This window comes from Stegodyphus dumicola, chromosome 10, assembly GCF_044657685.1.
Source record: "Stegodyphus dumicola isolate Sdum_Otavi_A_Nest chromosome 10, ASM4465768v1".
Classification (NCBI taxonomy): domain Eukaryota; kingdom Metazoa; phylum Arthropoda; class Arachnida; order Araneae; family Eresidae; genus Stegodyphus; species Stegodyphus dumicola.
In genome coordinates, this window is record NC_140777.1 from 87329898 (window position 1) to 87348955 (window position 19058).

The 19058-nt window shown below is 36.1% G+C and overlaps 1 protein-coding gene across 1 annotated transcript in view; it reads left to right on the plus strand.

Annotated features, from left to right (window-relative positions):
- Positions 1-19058, plus strand: part of LOC118194412 (mannose-P-dolichol utilization defect 1 protein) — a 116622-nt gene that overhangs the window by 86666 nt on the left and 10898 nt on the right. The window lies entirely within an intron of this gene.

The window sequence follows — 19058 nt, forward strand, 5'->3', positions numbered from 1 at the left end:
AACTACTTGATTCATTAAGCATTTATTGTTTCAATATACGGTGCTACTTTGGTAGACGGTTGCACGGATTTTGGCGATTTTTCTTTGGCGAGTAGTGCAACTTATGGTAAACCCATTGCTGGATTAGTTATTTATGGTAACCGATACTTTGTTGTCATTTTATTTAAAAAATAATGCGTTTTATTGTGCATAAATTCCGTGTTTAAAATATTATTTATGGCTTTTAAATATTAAAAATCAATTTAATTTTGCATTTTTATTTGAAATAAAAATTTTATTGTTTATCATATTTTATGAAATTTTATGTTGTAGATGATGTAATCAATGACGTCACCTTACTTTAAAAGTAATTCGTTTTAATATTATAAATTTAATCTAATGTTTTAAACATTATTTATGGCTGTTCAATATTAAAATACAATTTAATTTTGCATTTTTTTAAAAAATGATTTTATTATGTATGAATTTTTAAATAATTTTAATTCTAGCCGTGATGTAATAAGCTCTCTGATTGGTTATAGAATATTTGTGCATTAACGAGCTGTAATCAGCTCCCTGATTGGTTACTGACAATTTGTGCATTTCCGCGCCGTTTTAAAATTTAATTTATATCTTCGAATTCCTTCAAAGATGTCTTCAAAGATGTTATCTAAATTATGATTCTGATTTTTTATTGTGGTACTTATCAATAAAGAACAGGTTAAACACTCAAAAAAATGTAAGTACATATTTTTCTTTTATTTTATAATTGTATACTTCAATTTTTGTTAAAAAAATTAATACACTATTTTCAGAAATTGCTGAGATAATTATTGTCCATATGTTTTAATGTTAATTATATTCTATATAACGTATTTTAAAGTATTTGAATTTAATAATATTCTAATTCTTTTAAATGTTGGTATGATGGTTTTTAATTCGATATTCAATTTCAGTAATATTTTAATCTAATTAAACGTTGGCTCAATGTTTTTATAGCGGTGTTTTTATTCTCTTCTTTGCTATATGAAAGTAATAATAACCTTACTTTAGTATTTTATACTCATAGTAAATGTATTTATTTACACTTGCCTGCCATCTTAAAAAACGAAATTTTCAACAAAAAATTAATCCATTACTTTTAACGATATTTATTTATTTATTTTTTAAGTTTTGAATACTTTACTATGCGTAAAAACAGCGTTTTTCAAGATGGCTGACGTTTGTAAAAATCGCGCCAACAATTCGGCCAACGTAAATCGCCAAAAATCCGTGCAACCGTCTACCAAAGTAGCACCCATCTTAACTCCAACCATGAAAATTCAATAATATGTGTTGTCAAAGGTGAATTAATGCTGCTAGATCTTGTGTTCAAAGCCTGGTAAGTGGAACTTACTGTGTGTTGAGACTTATTGAACTTTTTTTTTTTCGGGGGGGGGGGGGAGGAATCGGTAAAATCTTAATATATGTACGGCCTTGGTGCGATTTTGAAAATTGTCGCCAACACCAAAATGACGTGTTTGAATCCATCTGAATATATCATCAGTCGCCAAAAAATTGCCAAATTTCGTGTGTGCCGTATACTAAGATCAGACCAAAAAATCTAAGAAAAAGAAGAAGGGGCGCTGAAATGCTAAAAGTGCGCTTGGAAATTTCAAGCCATTTAGTTATACATTTCGATCATCGCTATGATCTTTCATCGACCAGGCTGAACTCCGGAAATTATCACTTTAAAAATCCTTACGCATTTGGTCTGCTTGGAACTTGTAATAGATCTATGTTGCCTGTGGCTCGATGAAGAACTAAAAGCAAAATTTCGCAGTATTTTTCAGTTGTTTCTTTAAAAATTTAGCAAACTCGATTTAGCGTCCTGCTGATAAATATTTACTTAATAAACTAAGCGTAATTTGAAATTGTTAAAGTAAACTACAGGTTACACACCACACATGGCCGACGAGTATGCTTTGAGGAATTAAAAATATCAATTAAAAAAAGGTAGGTGCTGATTATCGAGTGCGTTAATTTATTAATTAGATCCAATGTATTAGCAGCGTGCACACACATTCCGCTAATGACGCTGTACCAAAGAGGTATTTTTGTTTTTCGGTTTCTGTCAAAAACGGGTTTGCTGAAACTTCATCATTCGCAGACCATGTTTAATTACTTGCGAGCCACATTAACTGTGAAAATTATCTTTCGCTCCCTCCCTCCATCCATCCTCTTTTCGAATCCTCATCACGAAATGAATATTCAGATATATTTAATTGTATTTTTTCCCTCTCCTTTCTGGGTGGCATCACTGCTCGCCTTATTCATCAGCCACATATTTCCGATCCGTGAAATGTTGCTAGCTTGCGGATTTAGATATGGCCGCGTGTTTGTAAGCGTTCGGCGTTATTGATTGGCTGACGAGTGCAGGTAGGTAGGCTGGTTGCGATTTCTATTTTTTTTATTATATATATATATGTGTGTTGTGTGTGTATGGTTCTGCTTCGCATTAGTGGGAATGCTAATGAAGTATAAAAGGGGAGGGGGGTATTATCTTGGAGATATGTGATTGGTTCTTTATCTGTTGCTTTAATTAAAATTGAAGTGAGTAACTGTTGAAAATTAATGGAAAAGTAAAAATCGTAGCGAATATTGATTATGCTTTCCGACCGCGAAGTAACTCCTGTGCATTTTTTTTTTTTTTTAATAATTATTTTGTTCAGTTTTATTCCGGCTTTGCTGTCGTGCTTGTAATTTTTGACTTTTACTTCCTTCTGTCTGTCTTCATTGTTAAAATTATTTCGTAGATTCATTTCAGGAGCTCGCGGAGGGGGGACATTTATTCGTAAATGGCGTTTCTCCTGAGGAAAAAAAAAAAAAAAAAAAATGAATTACAAGTAATAAGCAGAGGCTCAGTTATTACCGTAGAAGCTTGAGAATACTTAGTGGTCAATGACCAGTTTGTAAATAAATCGAGTTTTCTCTAATTCTGTTGCTAACAAAGGGTATTTTACATCCGCTTCTTTTTAATATTATAAAGTACCCCCTGCGGACGGAGCCCGACCCAAAGGCGATTTTAATGGCCATAGGACTCCAATTCTTTATGACATAGAGCTTCAATCAGTAATATTATAAAGTATTTTCTCTCTCCTTTCCGGCATGACTTTGTGGTGTTTAGCACAGTCCGCGCGTATTCGAGTCCCAGCGAGCGAATTGCTCATTTTTCATGTCTCATTCATCAAAAATCCTAATGTCTCTGCAGTGGTTACCAAACTAAAAAAGTGGTGGTTAATTATTTTTTACCACCAGGATTTGGGTACCTTAATCCCCAATTGCCTTTTTAGAAGCCGTGCAGAAAGGAGGGAGAAAAATTTTTTTTTTTTTTTTTCCTCCCCTCCTTTCTGCATGCCTTCGTGGTTAACGGTTAGCACATTCGATGCGTTTTCGAAAGGTCCAGGATCGAGTCCCAGCGAGGGCATTGCTCATTTTTCATTTCTCCTTCTTCAAAAAAATCCTAATGTATCTACAGTATCATATCTGATATCTAGAACTATAAAGTTACTAATATCGTTAGTAACTTTATAGTTAGCTACTCGGTTTTCTAGTCTTCTTAGCTCAGAAGTGTAGGCCCACCAGTTGCCAAGGCGGCTATATGCGGTTAATTCCACCCGATTTCATATCTAGGTCAGATTATCAGGACTGGTATTCCTCTTTACTTGCTTTGGAAACATTAACTGTCCCGACTCGGAACAGGGAGCTTACTCAAGCTATGTTCGATAAATTGTGAAGTAGACAATACACACAGGAAGGGTATACGAAACCCTTTATTTTTCTTTCTTTACAGAGCTTTCCGGAACTTCGGAATACAGAGACCAACCACTTGTGGTCTGAACGTAAGAATATAAAAATACTAACTAAAACTCTAACTAAACTAACTTTGGATTAATAAACAAGTGCCTAACTCCAAGATTGGCCGTTAATTAACAAAAAGCCGTATGTAGTACAGACAGCTGCTAACACTACGATACGTTTAAAATTATCAAGAGGATTAAACCTCTGGCCTTGAAGGCAACCAGCAACCGAGTAAAACTACTATGGCAAGCGGCCTGCTTCTAATAACTCCTTCCTCTCCCTCGCTTGGCAAAAAGCCACAACTTAAGTACTTGCCGTTAGCAAGAGAAATTTGCATAAATAAGTTAAAGCTTTTAATTCTGTCCGGAAGTAGAAAATAGGAAGTGATAGTAAAGATTTAAAGTAAAATAAACGTTAGTAAAACTTGGGATCCTTACAAGATGAACTGGCTGATGATGTAGTTTCTTCAAGTGTAAAGTAAATGCGAAACATTTTCTCTTAAACAGTCCTTTACTAAGCCAGCCGGCCAGCCTTCAGGGAGATAGCCCTTATCCGCTTTGCCTTAGTCCAGTGAACTAAGTCTAACTGATTGGACAGCTAATTAGACCAATAACTTATTGTTATCGATTTACCGCCAACGCAGGACTTAGAACTTAAGATTATTTTAGAAGTAGAGAAATGTGCATAGCAAATGAAAGCAATTAAGATATTTATTAAAGTCTTTTGTCTGTGGAAAATAAAAACTGAAAGTAACTTCAAGTTCTTATTGCAAGACTTAAAGTGTCTGCAATAAATACTCGGTGCTAGAGTTCGGATTGTAATCGAAGGGAAGGCTAACTAAAAGACTATCATCAAAACTTGGTGTTTCAACTATCCATGAAATTATAACGAAATTAATTGCATATTCATTGATTATTCTATAATGGGTATTGTTAGACGCCATCGAGTAAGACAGTGATGGCGAACCTATGGCATGCGACTAAAATATTACTTTCTTAATCAATAATCACAGTAAAATGATACTATGTAATCTAAATAAGTGTTTTAGTCTGTTCTTGAATCTTTCACTTACTTATTTATCTTTACTTACGGCTTACTTTTCAGCTAGATTATTGCTGAACTTGGTGAAGCTGAACGGAAGGTGTGTATTGAAAGGAAATTGAGGAATTATAATTACCAGAAAGTTGGTTTTTGCAATAGCTTTCTAAAAGATATCATCTAACCAACGGCCAGCTTTTAAATTTCACTGTGCCTGGCAAAACATGGTAAACCGCTCTCCGATGGGGATTTAATCAAAGAGGTTTTGGGCACGCCGGCCCCCCAAAAAAAGGTTTTGGGCACGCGGCCCAAAAAGGTTCGCCACCATTGGACTAGGAACTCTGGTGATGCACCAATCGAACCACATTCAACTGTTGCAACTAGTAATCCTTTCAAGTTCGATGTGAACTTGTAAGTTAGATCATCTGCCAAGGAGTGTTGGGATGGTGAAAAATCGCGAGACTAATACAGTTCGCACTCCTGCTTGCTGTTTTGCGATATTTCGACACGCATTACGATATTTCGACACTCGCATGGCTAATTTGCATGTTTTTTGGGAGTTGGCGTTGAACTGTAGTCTAAGCAAAAGCTAGCGCAATTTAAAACTATTTATTTAAACTTGAAAATCTTATATAAGTGTGTATACATTTATGCGAATTGATGAAATGCACTTAAGAATACAAAATGCATTTTACGCATATGACGATCCCAACTTGCTGGCTGAACTGATCCCAACTGGCTGAACATATACAATCTTTCAGCCAGAACGTAGCCGCGTGTGTATGTGTGTGTGTATTTAATTATGGCAAAGCACGCTAGGGCTATCTGCCTAAGGGAAGGGATGCCTTCGTGGAGGACTTTCTAAGGGAAACTGACTCAGAACGTAGCCGCATAGAAATGTAATAGAAGCATTGTGAGTAGTGCAAACGTCTTTACTCGTAGCAGAAATAAGTTACACTGAAAGAAATTAAGTGTATTATTTAAATATGTTTAATATAATATCGAAGAAAAGGAATAGGAGCAAACCAAAACAGGATATAAAATAATTTGATAAAATACTAATTAAAATTTGATTTAAAAGAAAAAAAAAAAGCAATTTTAGCTTGGTGTATAACATTGACGGGTTTCTTTCCCATTTAAGACTGTTTTTATTCATTTGCATAATACAACCTTATGTAAATTAATAACTTAAAAAATTCACAAGCAGTAACTGGGAATATTCATTCCGTGTCATAGATTATATTATTAATTTTTAATGATTTTTTATGGATTTTTCTTGGATGAAAATACAAAAAGAACATTTTGTCATATTTTGTTATAATGTCTCGTAGACTTAGGTAGCATAAATTAACGGGACCTAGAAGATTGTGTGAAGAATTATCCTCAAGAGTAAGTTTAGCCTACAAGATACAGGATAAATTTAACGCGCAGAAAGGCTCTGACTCGTAAAAGTCGGCGTAAGCAAGCTTAATGACTAGAAAGACGCCACAGAAAATCTAATCGCTTGTAATTTAAGGTAGCAACGTGGCCTTTACGCAGGCACAACACGCTCTAAATTCACCTTCCAAAACCATCCCTTAAATACCACTTTTTTCTACCTCGTTTTGAATACACGCGCGCTAGCTTATTAACATTTGGCAAGGAAACGTGGATGAAAATAAGAATTAAAGGAAAGCTGTTTTAAAATAAAAAAATTAACTATTAGATAAATTAAATGAATCCCCACATCTTCTATTATTTAGTAAAACGTTAAAGAATTAAGTTACAAAGGATCAGCATTTGGCTGTGATTAATATGTGATTAGTTTATGCACATTTCCTGAACAGAAATTAAATTGCGTGAATTATGATTCATGTTAAATATTAGTAAAGGTTCTGGATGTCTTGATTTCAATCAAAACGATTTGTCAGCTCAGAAGTCTTACGCAGATGTCAGAAAGGTATTCTGTGTCTAACAATCACTTTTTAAATTTCCATTAATTTTTTTTTTTTTAACCTTTCGTAGGTTATGGGTAGAACTCACTATTTTAAGGTTAAATGAGATTTATATACATATATATAAACGGATGTATTGCACTGTTTGTTAAAAAATGCTCATAATAAATGTTTCAAGTTCATGCCCGCTGACTAAATGTTTAGTATGTATGCTATCACACGTGTAAGTTTTGAATATGCATTTTACAATTAACTTGTGAATCGTCACATAATGAGGTAAAGAGTAGCATTTATTATTGTAAACCTGAAAGCCGAATAACATATTGTATTCTCCAAGTTCCGGCTAGAGAACCTTAATTAGCATATTTTCTATGCACGCGTTTGATGGATTCGCCCTTATTGACTTTAGTATTCTCAGATTCTTAAAGATAGCTTTTTTGTATACTGTGGTTTGGTGGATTCGCCCATTTTCACCCTCAACACCTCGAGCAAGCATGCATATATTGCATGATATGCGAAATTTATGTTTATGGTTTATTTATTTATTATTTTTTCGCATAATTCTCTCACTTCGGAGAGTTTCTGTGCAATAAATGGTCACATTTTGAGATGTCAATACATATTTTACTTGTTTTCTTTAAAATTAAAGCGTCCATCTTAATTAACTCAGCAGTTTGTACAATTATTTTAAAGTCAGCATATCTTAAATTCATGGCGAAAATTAGGATATTTATTTGGATTACTGTGATACGGGGCTTCTTCGTTTTTGCAGATCCTTTGTCACTGATCTGACGCTGTGTCTGTTCTAGGGTAGTTCATATCTACTTATTTCCTCTTCTATCTCAATCCGTCTCCATATGGTTGTGAAGGGGCCACCGCGGTTCGCCCAGCCCCTGATTAGCGGCTGCACGGCGCCCCTCCCCGCGAATTAGGGCCGTCCTTTCATGTGGCCGCTGGTGCCTGCCACGGACATGGACCGTAAGGGGGTGTAGTAGTTGGGTGGGTAGGTGTTCTCCACATGACTCATTAAGCCCAGTTGTCGAGACCTCTCTTCAACTCTGTCGCTTCCCTGCGATGTCATCCCCTCTGCATCCTTGACACCCTCCCCTCCTCGTCGGTTGATTAGGCTTCGAAACTTATCGAGAACGTCAACCCGTTGCCGGAGTAGCCCTCTGTTTTGCAGGGCAGCAGCGGCGGTACATTTGTACTGACCGCATTTGCAGAGGCTTCTTGGATCGACGGAGGATGGCAATTGTGTGTGCGTAGGGCGATGATTATAGAACAGCATTGCGTCATCAAACCTATCCCGCAGACCGCCAATGTATCTCAAAGAGATAGCAAATGAATGTGCTTGATTACAGCCGATCCGGACAGTTGGAGGGCAGAATTTTGTAAATATTTCAGGTTTTCTCATCAAGATGAGTAAAGGTTACCGCCCGCTAGGCTTAACGTATACGCAGTTAATGAACATATCTGTTTAGAAATAGCAGATTTGTAAATTTTGTATCGTTAACAGGTGGGACAGAGGCAAAATATTTAATCAGCTTAACTTTCCTTTTTTTCGTTGCAAATATTCCGTTCAGTCGTTGGTATCTTATTGTACTGATCTAATACCTTAATAATAACTAATAAAGCTCATTAGTTTAAATTAAAAGTAAGATTTTAATTTCAATATGTGAGTCGTCTAATAGATTCTTTTATTTATACTTTTAATAATTTTGTAAATTATGAAATTCATTAATTATAATTAATTCTGCGGCTGCCATTTAAATTTCTCAGTAAGTTCTCTAGTGAATCCTTTCTTCAATCTTTTTAAACTCCTCTTCCAGAAAAGGATAAGGCAGAATGTCGTTAGATAGGAAAATAAATAAATAAAAATTATAAAAATAATTCTGAAAGCATTCAGATTTTAACGTCGCACCAGAGGATTCGTTAAGGTTTTTTTTATGCTGTCGCTTAGCATAGCAGTGCTGTTCTTGGACTCGTTCCTGCTGACAATCTGCTCTTGGACTCACTCCTGCTAGCAAACTTTTATTGTCATTTCAGCTTTATCATTAAGGGGGCTCATACACCTTAAACCCCTCATGAGCTTCGAATATGTGACTGTTGCAAGAATCGGGATATTTTATTTATTTTAAAAGCAATTACTTCCAACCTTTTACAGCTGACTACATAATATAGCTGCTTTGGAAACTAGTAACCAGAAAGTTTGTGTCGCCACAAATATTTTTGTAATTTAATCCTCTTTGTGACAAAATATTTCGCCATGTTTCCACCTTGCGCGCATGATATTTTAAAAATGGCTAATGGTACAATACTTGAAATTTGATGGAATTCTTTTTATGAGCACTATCTTCTAACTGAACCAAAAATCTGATAAATATTTTAATATTAAAAACTTTTATGGACGAAAATATTACAAATTTTTTTAATAAAATACATTTTATAAACTCGACTCCAAATAAAATAAAAATTTAACATGAAATTTTTAGAATTTTAGGTTCACAGTAGTTTCCAAATGTTATAAAAGCTATATATTAAATATGAAATTAAATTATGGGACAGAATATTTTAAACTTTGCGCGCAAGGTGGAAACATGATGAAAAATGTTGCCACAAAGCGGATTAAATTATAAAAACATTTGTGGCAACACACACTTTCTTATGACTATTTCAGAAAGCGGCTATATTATGTAGTCAGCTGTAAAAGGTTGGAAGTAATTGCTTTTAAAATAAATAAGTTATCCCAATTCTTGCAACAGTCACCTATTCGAAGATCTTATGGGTTTTAAGGTGTACGAGTCCCCTTAAGACTTGCAAAACTTTTTTTTTTTTTTTTTTTCATTATTTGCTTTCTATGTGTTTAACTTTATTTCTTGAATATCACGTTCTTCGTACTTACGTTGCGTAAAATTCAGCACCAAATAAAAAATATTTTAAAACAGCATATCTTTAGTATTCTCGATAAAGCGTTAGGAGTTGCCCATAGATTTCTTTGTGCTAGTTACATTATTTCTTTGAAAACGAGCTGCTCGCACAACCAGCCACCAAAACAGTAATCATAAAAAAAGTATTTAACGATTTTGAGTCCAACTAGTATAATATCATGAAAAATAATATTTCTGTTTGATATCTCATTTTATTTATTTAAATCAAACATATTGAAAAGTAGAAAAAATATTAAGAACTGTATTTATTGCTTTTAAATCGCTTAGTTTGTTACTCGGTGACCTTCCACATTAAATCTGAAAGTTAAGTATCTGAGGCTTAATTAATTGAATGGCAACTCTCTGAGGCTTGGAAAATAAAAATCTTTTATTTTCGCCAGAGGCAACACATTGCTTACGAATAGCTGCATTTGTTGATTAAAACTGAAAGATAAATATTTTACATTTTGCCGAGTGGAAATAGTCTGGTGCAGTGCAGATAAAAATGATTCATTTCGAACTGTGTTGTCACTTCTTGCTTTAAAATCGCTGAGTTTGTTAATCAAAAATTCATTAAATTCGTAGAAAATATGAAATAAATGAAAAAAAATTGAAATACAAAATACGGGCTTCAAAATGCACATGTTCGGGTGGAGGACTACATATATGAAAAATCTGATGTGTACACCACGATTTCCTTGTACCAAATATTAAATTATACGCATTTTTCTTGCATTTCATTTAAACTTATTGGATTGAATTAAATCTACTTCGCCGACAGCGCATAAACCACAATAGAATAAATGCATTCTTTAAAATTCACTCTAGTATTTGTTTACCATAGCGACACTCTGGCGCTAGATTCACTTAAAAATTATTACTGTAACTAAATTTGTATTACTCTCAGTTTGCGCGCAGTGCTTCAGTACAAATTTTAAATTTTCGAAAAGTACTGTTAGTTTCTTCTTTATAAAACAAATTCTTATACACTATTAAGTAAAAAAAATAAAGAAAGATAATCATCTATGTATAAAGATGACACACTGAAAATTTCATATATGTATGACAAAAACAATTTGACTTATTAAAACTCGAAAATCGGCTAAAATTCTCACTTTTTGTGTTGCGCAAAAGTGATGACTCCACTTCAGTATTATATTTCGTTCATATTATAACTCATAATGCACAAAATTTATATCATTTAAAGAATAGAATTATCTAATCGTTGCCACATGTTCTATTCAAATACTGTAATAAAGCTAGAATGATGTATAAAAGAAATTAAGCAAAAAAAACAAGAAAAGAAACAGTTTTTCACAGACGATTGTGTATTTCTCATTTAATTAATTCAGTTCTCACTTCGCGAGAAGGCAAAAATACATAAATACTCAAAATATCTATATTAAAAATTACGAAGTAAATCTTAAACGCTTAATTCCTCGAAAAAATCCAGAAAGGATTAAGCATGATTTAAATAATAAATGAAGGCGTTATCTTTGTTGTTGCGAAGCTAAGTTTTTCTAGATTGGCAACAAATCCACTAGTCTCCTATTTCAAATGTAAACATCAATGGCCGCCATTAAAAAAGGCTTAGCGGCAATTAAACAACTTTAAAATTGGTGATAATTCTAAAAATATTGCACACAGATTTACTAAAGGCATAAAATCCTTAACCGGAAGATAAAAACAACATAATTCAATCATTTTTAAAGCAAAAAATTTACCAACATGTAAGAGTAAAGAAACTGAGATCACTGAGCCGGGTAACAGAGTGGATATATATATAAATATATTTATATACGTTTGGTGCAGTCGATTGCAACCAAAATACGAGGTGCACATGTACATGTTATAGCAGTCCTATATACAAAATTTCAACGTTCTGAGGCTACTCGTTTTTGAGTTATGCGAGATACGTACTCACGAACGTACATACGTTCGTACAGACGCCACGAAAAATTCTCTTCAGAATTAATTTTAAAGCAGGTTTATAATTTTTTTTGAAGGAAAAGAGTATTTTATTCTGTCCTTACGTACAGATATCACGCAAAAACATCGTTAAATTGCATTCGATAGCGGTCAAAATGGATATTTTCGTTGAAATATGCTGCCTGAAACTTTTCGGGATTACAATACTTCCTTTTTACTTCGTACAAGAAAGTAAAAATACAGACAGATACAGGCAGAAAAATAGAGATTCTTCAATATTTAATTTAAAAAAAAAATAATAATATATGGCGATAACATTTAGTGGCAGCAATTCGAAAAGCGATTCGGACAAAAAGTGAGTTTTGAGAATAATAACACTCGTGGAGCTAATAAAGTAATAATAATAGCTAATGTTTTGGCAAATTGTATACAGTTTGACATGAATTTTGAATAAAGATAATAAATTTTGAATAATTTGATAAATTTATAAATTAAATAAATTTTGAATAAAGATATTTTTTCAGTGAATATTAATAATTTTATCACGATCATCATGAATTTAATTTTCAATGAAATAAAAATGGTGAAATGCGTTTTTTTTTTTTTTTTTTTAGTTCTCCTTGCGTGTATAATAGAAATCAAATTCGCTTAAGAAGGTTCCCATGCTAATCCTTTGTTTCTTAGGCAAACGATACTTGCATTATATGTTTGATAAAAAGTAAGTGGTCAGTTTTGATATTCAGTTAGCTCCACGGGAGAATATACTTTCGTACTCGGAAAAGTACTTGGTGTACTTACTGCTAGGTACTAAATGTAATTATATCGTTTCTTTTTCATCTTTTGAAACATTTCTACTGTTTTTATCTGCTATAATACTGTTCGCTGTTGTATTATTATTATGTTATGCACTACGAAAAAAAGGGGGCAGTTGTATATCTCTCGTTCTATTGGCCGATTGACGAAACTCAAATTGCGTTTTTCATGTCACGAAAACACGACTGGGGGTATGTATTAGATTTATATATAGCATTGTTTAAATATAGGTATTTTGACACAAAATCTGACTTCTTCTGAAATGAAATGCCAATTCTTTTCCATATTTCGATTCTTCAACTCAGATTTATGCCAAACTGCCCAAGTTTTGTAGAAATCGCGTGAGTAGTTTTTAAAAAATTAGCTTTCAAAATTTTAGCTCCTCCATGTTAATTGAATTTGATTTATATATTTATTAATATCTCTTTTTTTTTATTAAAATTACTTGATTCCTTTTTCTAGAAATCGAAATTTAGGCTTAATCCATATATAATTCGTACATTTTTTATGATTTATTTAAAAATATTATTTATAAATTTTTTAATAAAATTTGTGTGTAACCTGTAAAATTTTTAACATCGTCTTAAAGTAGATGTATTTCTAGTCAAACCTGCAAAAAATTAGTTTTTTTATTCAAAATTTTTTGTGAAATTATATATTAAAGCGTTTTGAAATTTGGCATACTTGTTCTAAGCGAATAATAACGCCAAATGTGCTTTACGCGCTTTATTAAAATTATGTGAAAGGATGAAGGATGGACCTTTTATCCCTCTTGTGCACAGAAAAAAAAAGGCAAAGGGAAATAAGTTGCTATAAATTAAGAAGTTCACAAAGTGAAATATTCTAGGCGCAAAGAAAAAATTGCGCCAAGATAATTTTGTAATTTCTCCGTAAATTTCGCACCAAATTGTACAAAAGAGTCGTAGAAACGAAATATGGCAAAAAAACTGGATGTCATTTCAGAAAAAGACCAATTTTGTGTCAAAATACCTATGTTATAACAATGCTATATATAAATCTAATACATATCTCAAGTCGCGCTTTCGAAACATAAAAACGCAGTTTGAATTTTGTCAATTGGTCCTGTAGAATGGGAAATATAGAACTGTCCCTTTTTTTTTTTTTTTTTTCTGCGCAGTGTACATCTATTATGATATTGTTTGCTGTCTGTTATCATATTGTTACGAATTTGGTATTTAAAAAGCTAATGTTAGTTCAATTATAAATTAAATGGTTTTATTTCTCGCGCAGTGCAGCGCGTGACGAATATTAAAAGAAAGCTAAGCCGGAAAATTGAAAATAAAAGAGCGCGTGCATTAAATAAATAAATATCTCTTTTTGATTTCGAGAAAGTACTGGAAAATTCTAGCGCGTGATTTTAAAATCTTATAAAAGGAGGAAAACATCTCAGTTTGTAGTAAGTGCTTAGTTTGTTGTTGTTTAGAAAACTACTGTTGTTGATTGTAGCGAATTCGCGGATTAGCGTTCTTTAGCTGTTTTGAATTGCGTTCTATTGGACATTTGAGTAGTTAAAAGAAAACTACTGTGAGATATTGTAATACTGCGTGATAATTTGAGAAAATTTAAGCATTTTTGTTGTGATAATAATAAATTTTTGTTGATTTTTTTTATCGGACTTGTGCATTCATTTCATAACGAACCCGTACGCACGCAACAATTTTTGGTGTCAGAAGTGGGATTTGAATGCCAATAACAAGAGCGATGGAAGAACAATTCAGGCAAATGATGACTGCATTTGCTGCTTTCCAAGAAAAGATGGAAGGAGCCGTCAACTCCGTTAAGGAAGATATAAAAGCTGTACAAGAAAAGACGGAAGCTGGCCAAACATCTTTTAAAGAAGAAATTAAAGAGAAAATGGATGCTGGTCAAATATCCGTTAAGGAAGAAATGAAATTGGGCCAGGAATCCGTTAAGAACGAAATGAAAGCCGTTCAAGCTGGTCAAGAAGAAATGAAAAGAGAAATTACTTGCATAATAGAAAATCAATTTGAAACTATGGAAGGCAGAATTGACGCAGTTGAAAATAAAGTTGGACATATTGAAGAAAAAGTTTCTTCCGTAAAAGATCATATTGAAGAAAGAGTTTCTTCGGTGAAAGAAGAAATAGAAGAAAGAGTTTCTTCTGTAAAAGAACATATAGAAGGAAGAGTTTCTGCTGTGGAGGAACGAATTGAAGGAAGAGTTTGTGCCGTCCAACACCAAATCGAACAACAAATTGATGAGAGAATTTCTGCAGTTGCCAAAGAAATGGATACTTTAAAGAAATTCGTAGCGTCGGCAGGGAGCAGGAGTGATGATTTTAAATTCTTACCAATGCCTGCTCGTCCACCTCTGAAGATATCCACATATGATGGGAAGACCTCCTGGCAAGTGTATAAAACACAATTTTCTATCGTTTCGGATGCGAATGGATGGGATTCCCAAGCTAAGGCCTGTCATCTCGCCGCTTCTCTAAGAGCCGACGCAGCGGATATCCTTCAGACTCTTCCCGAAAACAAAAGGTTAGATTTCGAAGCTCTGTCCGGCGCCTTGGAGTTGCGCTTTGGGGAGAAGTGTTTAAAAGACTACAGCAGGCTCCAATTAAAATCTCGTCAACAGAAGCCTACCGAAACACTTCAGGAGCTCGCCGCGGATGTTGAAAGGCTGTCCCATCTCGCCTTTTCGGAATGCCCGACAGAAACAAGGGAAATCCTGTCCTTGCAATACTTTATCGACGGCATCCGAGATACTGAAATACAGAAAGCTCTACGAATGGCGGATGTAAAAGATTTAAAAAGTGCTCTAGTGTACGCCATGAAATTTGAGGCAGCCCAGCAAGCCACTCGTCGAGACCGCCACCCAGTCAGAGCTGCTCAAGTCCAGGAGCCAGGGGATCAAGTCACCGCTCGACTTGACGATTTAACTAGACAACTGAACGCCTTGAGACGGAAAATTGGTGAGAAGAAACCGACCGTTAAATGCTGGAACTGCGGTACTGAAGGACACATACGACGAAACTGCAAAACACCCCAGGGTACTGATGTTAAGACCGCTCCTAGCAAGCAGCAGGGAAACTAATTAGTGGCCATCTCGCGGGGCGGATGTTGCCAGATAATGAAAAGACCCAGTTTAAAGCGCTTCAGATTTCTGCAGTGAGAGGCGGCAGTAATGGACTTTTCATAATAGGACATGTTAATGGAGTTCCCTGCAATATGACGATAGATACAGGAACCAACGTTACCATCATCCGAAAAGATTTGGCTCAACAACTAGGAAACAAACTTTTCTGGACGCCGCGCTGCTTTACACTCCAGACTGTGTCCGGTGAGAAGATCGACATCGATGGAAAAATAAACGTTAACATCACGTTTGGAAGTGCCGCTTACCATCACACGGCATATGTAGCAGAGATCACTGATTATTGCATACTCGGATTGGACTTTCTAAGGAAATACAATTTTTCCTTGGACTTTAAAAGTAACGAATTGCGTTCTACATCTGAGGACATAGCCCTATTCGGAATTAATGATGGAGTGAAATCTATCCACAAAATTGAATCTATAGCTCAAGATGATATCACGATATCCGCAAGAACCGAGTTTTTACTTCCTGGATCCATAGCCGAAAATAGAAATTTCCGCTACGGCATCATAGAATATCCCAATAACTGTAATATCCCAAAAGGAGTACTAGTAGCCTCAACACTCGTCGACCTATCCAGAACGGTTATCCCGGTGAGAGTCGCCAATGTAACTGAAAAGTCGAGAGTTATTAAGAAAGGTGAAGTGGTTGCAACATGTACTCCAGTAACCAGCGTTGAAAGAAAGAGTAACATCCCAGAATCCGTGTCCTCAGAGAGCATTACATCGGAGTTATTGCAGAATGCACAATTAAACGATAAAGAGAAAAATGCTGCCGATCGCGTCATTAAAGATCTTCAAGTTGTTTTCTCCCGCTCGTCTTCTGACGTGGGTCGAACTAGTTTGACACAACATAGAATAGATACTGGCGATCATCCCCCGATCAAGCAACATCCAAGACGTCTACCGTTTGCTAAACAGGAAGAGGTGCGAACACTGTTAAAAGATATGGAAGAAGGCGATGTCATCGAGCCTTCAGTAAGTCCATGGGCATCTCCCATCGTCCTAGTCAGAAAGAAAGACGGCTAAACAAGATTTTGCGTCGACTATCGCCGGTTATATGAGGTTACAAAGAAAGACAGTTCCCCTCTTCCTAGAATTGACGACATTCTAGACACTCTTTCTGGAAGCAAGTGGTTCTCAACACTTGATTTAAAGAGTGGGTATTGGCAGGTAGAAATACAGCCTGAAGACCGAGAAAAGACGGCATTTACTACGGGACAAGGGCTTTGGCAATTCAAGGTGATGCCGTTTGGACTGTGTAATGCGCCGGCAACATTCGAACGTCTTATGGAGACTGTTTTGAAAGGCCTTTCCTACGAAGCCTGCCTGATATACCTGGACGACATCATCATCGTCGGAAAGAGTTTTGAAGAACATTTAGAAAATCTTACTTAGGAAGGTGCTTAAGAAACTGAAAGAAGCCAATCTGAAGCTGAGTCTCGCTAAATGCAAATTGTTCCGAAAGGAAGTGACTTACCTGGGACATGTCATCTCTGCAGAAGGTGTGCGCACGGATCCTGAAAAAGTATCAGCGGTTAAATCCTGGAAACGTCCCGAAAATGTCCATCAGCTGAGAAGCTTCCTACTATATTCCTTGCACCTACTATAGGAGATTCGTGAAGGACTTTTCTTCCATCGCAAGACCCCTTCACAAGCTGACAGAGAGCAACCAAAAGTTCTTGTGGACAAAAGAATGCGAGGATGCATTTAACAACTTAAAGGAGGCTTTAAAATCTGCTCCAATCCTGCCGTATCCTCAGCACGACCGACCATTTATTCTCGATACCGACGCGAGCAATGAAAGTGTCGGTGCTGATTTGTCCCAAGAAATAGACGGCCAAGAACGTGTAGTAGCTTACTGGAGCAAGTGCCTGTCTAAACCGGAGAGGAATTACTGTGTCACAAGGAAAGAGTTGCTCGCCATAGTCAAAGCTGTAGAACATTTCCATCATTATCTATACGGGAGAAAATTCCTCCTTCGCACGGACCATGCCACGTTGGCCTGGCTTTTAAATTTCAAAAATCCTGAGGGTCAAAAAGCCAGGTGGATACAGAGACTCCAAGAATATGACATCACTATCCGTTATCGTAACGGATCATCACATGGAAACGCCGACGCCCTGTCTAGAAGACCTTGCCAAGAAAGCTGCCGATATTGTTCCAGGGTGGAAGCGAAATACGAGCTGCTGACTCCGGTCGCAAGACAAATTACAACATCAACATCGGCTGATCGAGACCCGTGGAGTGATGATGAAGTCAGGAAAGACCAGCTGGAAGACCGCGACATTAAACCCATACTTGATTTAATAGAGTCATCAAACAGAAAACCTACATGGCAGGACATTTCTATCTGTAGTCCTACAACAAAACAATCCTGGGCACTCTGGGATTCACTTCACATTCGAAACGGCGTCTTATACCGGAAATTCGAGTCGGATGATGGGAAGACGTTCCGATGGCAACTGATACTTCCAAGATCCCGGATTCCTGATGTCCTCAAAGAACTACATAACAGCCCTACAGGAGGTCACTTTGGAATTATGAAGACCTTACAGAGAGTTCGTGAGCGCTTTTACTGTAATAATGCAAAGAATGACGTGCAAAAGTGGTGCCGATCTTGCGATGCCTGTGCAGGTCGGAAAGGACCGAGGAAACGCAGCCGAGGCAGACTGCAACGTTACAACGTAGGTGCGCCTTTTGAACGTATCGCCTTTGACATCCTGGGACCTCTGCCACGAACTGCTGATGGCAACAAATACATACTCGTTGTCATTGATTACTTCACCAAGTGGCCTGAAGCTTATCCTATTCCTGATCAAGAGGCAGTCACAGTAGCTGAGGTAATGATACAGCACTGGATTTCCAGGTTCGGAGTGCCTCTTCAGTTACATTCCGATCAGGGAAGGAATTTTGCCTCGGCAGTAATCAAAGAACTATGCAAACTACTTGGCATTGACAAAACCCAAACGACGCCATTGCATCCCCAGTCGGACGGCATGGTAGAGAGGTTCAATCGAACCATCCTTAATAACCTCTCATTAGTGGTTTCCAGAAACCAACAGGACTGGGACAAGAAATTACCACTCTTTTTACTGGCTTACCGCAGTGCTGTCCACGAGACTACCGGCTATTCTCCATCACAGATGCTCTTCGGTCGTGACCTTCGTCTGCCTTGTGATCTATTGTTTGGCCGCCCTACGGATGCTCCTTCATCGTCTGAGGAATATATTCAAGATCTCCAGGCCCGGTTTGAAGTGATGCACAATTTTGCACGAGAGCGAGTCAACTTGGCGACGGAGAAGATGAAGACCCGATACGACACAAGAGCTAGTGAACATCAGTTCCACGAAGGAGACAAGGTGTGGTTGTGGAATCCGACTCGACGGAAAGGACTTTGTCCGAAATTACAGTCACCTTGGGATGGGCCGTACACAGTCCTAAACAGGCTGAATGAC